The sequence below is a fragment of the Mus musculus genome, chromosome 2, assembly GCF_000001635.26.
Source record: "Mus musculus strain C57BL/6J chromosome 2, GRCm38.p6 C57BL/6J".
Lineage (NCBI taxonomy): Eukaryota > Metazoa > Chordata > Mammalia > Rodentia > Muridae > Mus > Mus musculus.
Genome location: NC_000068.7, coordinates 103,204,833 through 103,211,889, shown reverse-complemented (window position 1 = coordinate 103,211,889; position 7,057 = coordinate 103,204,833). Strand labels below are relative to the sequence as shown.

Here is a 7,057-nt window from a genome sequence, read left to right as displayed (position 1 = left end):
AGCCCTTTCAAAAGATTAACCCCTTTGATGATCACAGCACTAAAAGTAGCCAATAGTCTTTCCCACATTTTATAAACAAGGAATCAAAGCACAGAGATGTCAATGAACAGGCCCGCAGTCATCCAGCTAACAAGTGGCAGAACTGAGATATGAACAAAGACAGTTCTTGTTTATTTTTTTCAAAGCACATGCTCTCAACAGCTTCCTTTAACCATCTTCCTTCTAGCCCCACTTTAATATTCCTTTTCCTTAAATGAGCTCTGAGATTCTCTCATGGAGGCTCTCCCATAGCCATTGTAAACCCCTCTCATTCTCTCTTCCATTTTGTTTGTGTTAATTAAACTGGAGTTTCAGCAAACATTAAGCCTGGAAACTAAAGCTGGGAGAAGAAACCCTTCATCAACACAACTGACATACAGAGGCATTTGAAATCCTTAGCGGCAATCTGATACTCATGTGGTAATGGTTTGGAATTAAGAATTTAAGTCTCACACCCAGTGGCTGACACAAAGAGAGACTGCTCACTAATCTCTCAGTGCTCGGGCAGAGCAGTGGTGGGCCAGGCATGCCTTGGGTGACTCGTTTCACAGAACAAGAGGCCCCTCTGCATAGCAGAAACCAGCAACTCTGCAAACCAGCCCCAGACAGTCCAGAACTGGACCCTTCCCCAGCTAGTGATTTGATGTACAGAAGGCCATAGATGGCCTTGGGATTGAAGAGGGTAAGGTAGAAAAGAGCTGGCCTCATGGAGAGACCCCTGTTCCTCTATTGCTCCACTCCAGCCTCAAGGAACCTTTTCTGAGGTTCTACCAGGCCAGGCTTACTCCTATCCCAAATGCTTTTGCTTGGTTAAGATTGAGCTTCCTCGCCTCCAGTCTGATCAGATCTCTGTTCTACAGCATGTCTGCCAAGAAGCCATCCTGATCAGCCTAGGTTAAGGCAGTTACACATTTCCCATCTTGTGTTTTTCCTATACCATGTCTACAAATAACAAAACCAGGTCTGGAGCAATGGCTCAGCAGTGAGGGGCACTTGATGCTCTTTCAGGAGCACCTCACAGATGGCTGTGAGCTGATGTAAATCCAGTTTAAAGGATCTGTCACTCTCCTGGCTTCCATGAGCACCCACACACATGTGGCACCCATACACATGTGGCACACACACAATAAATAAAAACAGATCTTTTTTTATTAAATGCAGCAACGTAAAAGGGAATTGTAACACTTATCACTGGTGGAGTTTATGCATTCATTCTTTCACTTATTTATTGTATACTTCTTCTCCAGGTATGAAAGCAGGGACTTTGTCTTGCACAAATTTCTCAGGTCTAGAATCTAGAATTGTTCTGCTTTACAAATAAATAAATAAATAAATAAATAATCTTGAATGAATGAGCTGGGCAGGAGGGAGGGCTTGGTTTTGAGTCCACGCCAAAGAACAGTGTGGTCTTTTCACTCCAATCCTTCCTCCTACCCAGCCAGCACTGAAGACCTTGTTCCAAATTATAAATAAAACCTTTCTATTAGAAGCTCTGTGATTCCTCTGGGGGATTAAAATCAGAATGATCTAAAGGCAGAGGGTGGACCGAGTCCTGTGCTCCTTTGTTTACAGGGAATGAGGGAGCAAAAGCTATCCTTTGAGGATGCCTCCTGGTATCTAGTTCCACGTCAGGGCTTTGGTTACTCTCTGCATATTCCTGGAGGGTCCTGGAGCAGCCTCTAAGCTCTCAGGAAGTGGACGAACCATAGATATTCTTGGACCTGGATGCCATGCTTGCTCAGCTCAGTGGATGCACCTCGTCCTCCTCATCTTAATCCAGACAGCTTGAATATTCATCTGTAAGACATTCCTGCTTTGGCAGGCTGATGGGGACCATGATGGCAGGGGAGTCAAATCGAGACTCAGTGGGGCTTTCGAACCAAGCTTCTCCCTCCCTCTGCTTCAGCCCCACCCCAGTGTGGTGCAACCCTGTCCTCATGGGTCACCAGACTGGTGAAACCTGAACAGTTGGAGGCCAAAGGAGGCACTTGATGACAAGAGGGTGGGGAGGTAAGCAAGTGGAGGAGTGGGGACTTCAGACAGGAGCCTGGTGGGGGGCAGAGAGAGGCACTGGGTGACTTATTTTCAAACAGAGACAGATTTTCAAATCCAGCTTTGCTGTGTTTATCATAACGAAATCTTATGAGGTTGCTGTGAACGGGCCCTGTATGCATTGTTATGCTATTTGGTTTTGATAAAAAGTGGCATTGTACAAGATGTTCCTTGGCCACGTAAAAGCTTGCTGCATAGCTAATGGTGGCACGGAGCCATACCACAAGTTGAGCAATGCCGTGGCAGGGATTAAGGTTGGTATTTTAATGTGAACTTTAAGGGAAGAACTGAAAGAACAAGACATAAGAAGAGACAGAGGACCAAAGAGAGAAACTGAGAACTGGGAAGAAGCAGGAAGAAATGAGCAGAGAAAGGAGTGAAAGAACAAAGGCAGAACATGGCATTTAGTGGGGGAAATACTTATTAAAATGGGAGCAAGCTCATCCGTTCCCAAAGGGAAGGCATTTCTTTGCCCTCTTTTTCTTGTCTGACTTTGTTTTGCAGCTCTGCTCTATCTGTATGCACACCCATTCCTCTCCCTTCCCCAAGGAGCCAAACTGTCTGAGAGCTTTCCCCAATGTTGTAGGTTGTCAGAGTAGTTTAATAGCACTCTTTAACTTAGCTCAAAACCAAAGCCTTTTCTGTCACTTACTTCTGAGCACATGGGACATGCGTTTGTCAGTGGCCTCCCAGAGACATGAACAGGGACAAAGAACACTCTCTCATTCTTTCCTCCCCCCTCTCCCTGTTTTGCTTTTGAAAGAAAATTAATGTACTCAACGATGTTGGAGAAGAAGAAAGATGGTCTAGGGTAAGAGGTGTGGTGTATAATCAGAGAGTTAAAGGTCCCAACTGTACAATGAGTTTCAGAACATAAGCAGAAAAGCACCTAGTATATATAGGTATCTGATAATTCTTGTTTTCTTCATTGACAATTCATCTCACCCTACCAGAAGACTGTGGCTCATCATTATGAGACCAGGCCATTTCTTCATCCTGCACCTGAGCCATAAGCTTGTAGACAGTGTAAAATCTGGCCCCATTTCTCAGAAAAACCAAGGAAGGTCTTGGCATTCAGTACAATGCCTTCCACCAGTGCTCAGGACTGTTGCCTGATGTAGAAATAAACTGATATAATCATGATCGAGTGCCTGGAAAGATCTGAAGAACTATGGCCAAACCATCAAGGGCAAAGAGCTATGACCTGCCAGCATGAGTGACTGGCAATAGAGTTGGAACTTGGTTGCCTTCTGTTCTCTTGTCACCAACAGTAGTGAGGCACCAATGTCCTACTTTCCCAATCAGGTCAGCGTTTGCTTAAAGAGTTCTGTCTAAGTCATCGACTGCGGCCCCAGCGACTTGAATTTGTTTTCTGGGTTATAAAGGACCTGGTGCTCACACATGCTCAGGCCATGGTGTGCTGTTGTTTCTTCTGCAAACCCTCTCTCTTTTTATTTTTAAATTGATTTTCAATTTCTGACGTAATCATTGTGCATATTTATGGAGAACAGTGTGGCCTTTCAATGCATTATGTAATGAGAACAAGGTAATTGGCAGAATCATCTCAGACACTCATCACTTCTTCACAAGGACCATTCTAAGTCCTCTCTAATGGCTATTTTGAAATGCACAGTTGCTGTCAATTTGGGGGGTTGTGTGCCAGTTGTGCCATCGAACATCAGTAGCTCCTCCTTCTGTCCAGTTGCCTCATTCCAGCTCCCCTCATCAGAAAAGCACCTGCTCATCTTCCATAACATGTATGCCCACCCCCTTCTCAGAGCAGCCTTTCCTGTCTCTGGCCTGCAAGAATCCAGTGTATCCTTCTTTGTCCCCCAGTGTGGCCTGTCCAAGTCCCTGACCTGGCCTCTGTGTCTCTTCCCATTTACCCAGAGCCCTTTGAGCTTAAGCATCCTATCTGGCTGCTTTTTGTGTCCCCTATGCCTAACACTGTAATGATCAGAACACAGTACATACGGAAGGGCTCAGAAATTGCAAGTAAATAAATGAATGAATGAGTGGAAAGGAATGAAGAAATCTTCAGATGACAACCGAGACTTTAGGAACCAAGGGACTGGTTTTAGCACACTGTGATCTTTTGTCTTTGTCATTATTGCAAAACTATTTAAGTTGTATTCTAATGACTAACCATCACTTGCCAGATGGCAGCCCTTGGCCCACACATAGGTAGATTGAAAATCAGATGTGATTTCTGAATAAATGGAACAAAACCACGAGCTACTAAAATTATGTTAGAATTCTTTATACACAAGGGAGAAAGGAAGGTGAGAGGGAATAGCAGAGAAACACTTATTGGGCCAGAAGGATATTAAGTACTTTTAGATATTTCACTGTCTCTTCACAGACAGCCTGTGTTAGTGAACATTATTGTCCCATTGCAGAGCTGGGGAAATTCCCATTATAGATGGTAGGCATGAGAGCTGAACTAGAGCATATCTTCTTCATTCTATGTGTTGTAGAGCTCTAGAAATTGGCTTCTGAAAAGTTTCTGAGGGCTGAGGAGAAGGCTCAGTGGGTGAAGCCCCTAGTGTGCAATGGGGAGAATTTGGGTTTGAGTTCTGGAACTTTTGTAAAGCAAGACACTACAGCAGGAGTCGGTAATCCCAGAACATTAGTGGCAAGCTGAGAAGCAGAAATAGGAGGATCTCCAGAAACTCATGGGCCAGCTAGCCTGCCAAATACAGCCATAAACAAGAGAGACTCTGTCTTAAGCAAGCTGGAAGAAGACTGGCACCTAACATTGTCTCCACACATGTTGTGGCATGTATACACTGACACTCACACACACAGACATGGACATACAGGAACATGCGGTGGGTAGGGGTAGAAAGAGGAGGGAGGGAAAATCTGGATAAGAAAAATGTTCATCTGATTCTTAAGGAGAAACCTTCTGGCCCCCAAATTTCTACGTCCTCAGCTGTAACTTCACACAGTAGGAAATGAGTACTTACTAAATGGGAAATATGTGTGCAGCTACTCACTGGCCAGGTTGGCTTTAGCAAGTATCTTATCCCTTACTGTCCTTATCTCTACAGGAGCTCCAAGACTCTGTGGAAAATTCCATGAAACAGCACAGCTAGTGCTCTCTGGGGAAAGTGCCATGCTATCTCCACAAGTGTTGGGCCTTCTAGTTTATCTCTGTCACAATTATCTACAGAACTGAACTCCAGGTATCATCATGTTCTGGAACGTGGAAGAGCTATGAGAAAACAGAGTTCAATGATGAACTTAACAAACATTTATTGACCACGGTCTTAGATATTGCCCCTGGATGAGGCTGGCTCTTAGCTCCTCCTCACTAACGGCCTGTGCGTGTATCACTTCATGTAAGCTTCACAAGGCTCCTCAGAGACTCCAGAACCCCTTTGTCCAGGCAAGGGAAGTGAAATGCCTAATATTATGTGACTTTGCAGGTAAATGGCTGTGCTGCAATTTGGACTTACATGCATTCAGCCAAGAACAACATTTGTTGTTGTTCTTTTTAGTCAGGGGTTCACTATGTACACAGGCTGACCTCAAACTCACAGAGATCCACCTGCCTCTGCCTCTGGGATTAAAGTTGTGTACGACCATACCTGGCTCTATTGGATTTTTTTTTAATGAAAAACATTACTTTCATGAGCTATTCGGATCTGGTGGGACCTGAAGAAGTTGAAAAAACAGCTGTCTTAAGAGGCGTGGGATGGAAAAGGTGCAGAGGAAGCCAGCAAACCTTAAACAAGGAAGGCACAGTAGGAACACAAGCTCCTATGAAGCTTACCACTAGAATCATGCATCTCAAATCTGGGATGTGTGAAGACAATCAGTGGGGATTTATTTGGATAGAGGAAGGTTTTACTTTCAAAAAGGAAGAGGAAAATTATCCGCTGTCCTCCTGGTGATCTCATTTTGCTTTGCACACATAAATCTGCCTTGGGTATTTATTTATTAATAGATTTTATTTATTCTTGACTATCTCAAACATGTATATATACTGTATGTTGATCATATCCAACTCAAATTCCCCTCTCATTTCCACAAGGTCCTTGCTATTTTCCCTCTAACCTTATTAATTTACTTCTTAAGTCAGAGGTCTCCAAATATTCAGTGAACTTTTCACAGTGACCCAAGCCTATATTTCACTGTTATATTATCAGAGCCACTTAAGTCAATAGACATTTATACATGAACAACTTGGTGACTGCAATTAAAGTAAACCAATTACATTAGTTCTTTAATGACCAAGATTCCTCATTGGATATGTGTCTTCTAGGCATGCACAACTTCACCACTCTTGGACTTAGATGGGGCTGCATTCCATGATGTCTTTTTCAACTCTGGGAATATTGTATGACCCGTGTTCCTCCAATAGAAGGGATATAGGGGAGAGGAACCATGACCATGACTCCGCATCGGGAAGCAGATGGCTGCAGGTTTGAATTTCAGTGCCTCCTTTGTATCAAGACAGTCAAGGTGACTCCTGACCTTTTCCTCTTGTTGGCAGATGACTTAGTGCATCACAGTCAAATATTAACAGCGCACACAGAATCGGAAGGGAGGAGGAGAGGCAGCCGGTGTGATTCCTTTTTCACGGGAAAGCAAAGCTGTCTCACATGCTCTGCCTCACCTCTGCACAAGTCCAGTGATCTCTCAGAAGTCAATCATGCCATTTGCTTACCACGGGTTACACAGACAATATCAACATTTAGCTGTGTGCACAAAACTCCAAGTCATGCTTTGGGAGATGGAAGGCAGTGGGTAGATCCTGGGTAAACAAGCAGTGTCTACTGTAGAGTCACATTTCCTCATACAAAGACCAACAAAACAAGAATTAATTCCTGCTCAATAGCATCAACTCTAGCTTGGAGAGCAACATGACCTACTTTGAAAAATAATCACGGTGCAATAAGACACGCAGGAGTAAGGTACTTAATTTTCCTGGGATGACCAGAGAAAGTCCTAGGAGAAA

At 43.9% G+C, this 7,057-nt stretch overlaps 1 long non-coding RNA gene across 1 annotated transcript; it reads left to right on the top strand.

Moving 5' to 3' along the window:
- The first annotated feature begins 1,532 nt into the window (after window positions 1–1,532).
- Window positions 1,533–5,681, top strand: Gm13869 (predicted gene 13869). The gene is made up of 2 exons (NR_166138.1): window positions 1,533–2,049; window positions 5,145–5,681. It is a non-coding gene; the product is annotated as a predicted gene 13869 (long non-coding RNA).
- The last annotated feature ends 1,376 nt before the right edge of the window (window positions 5,682–7,057 follow it).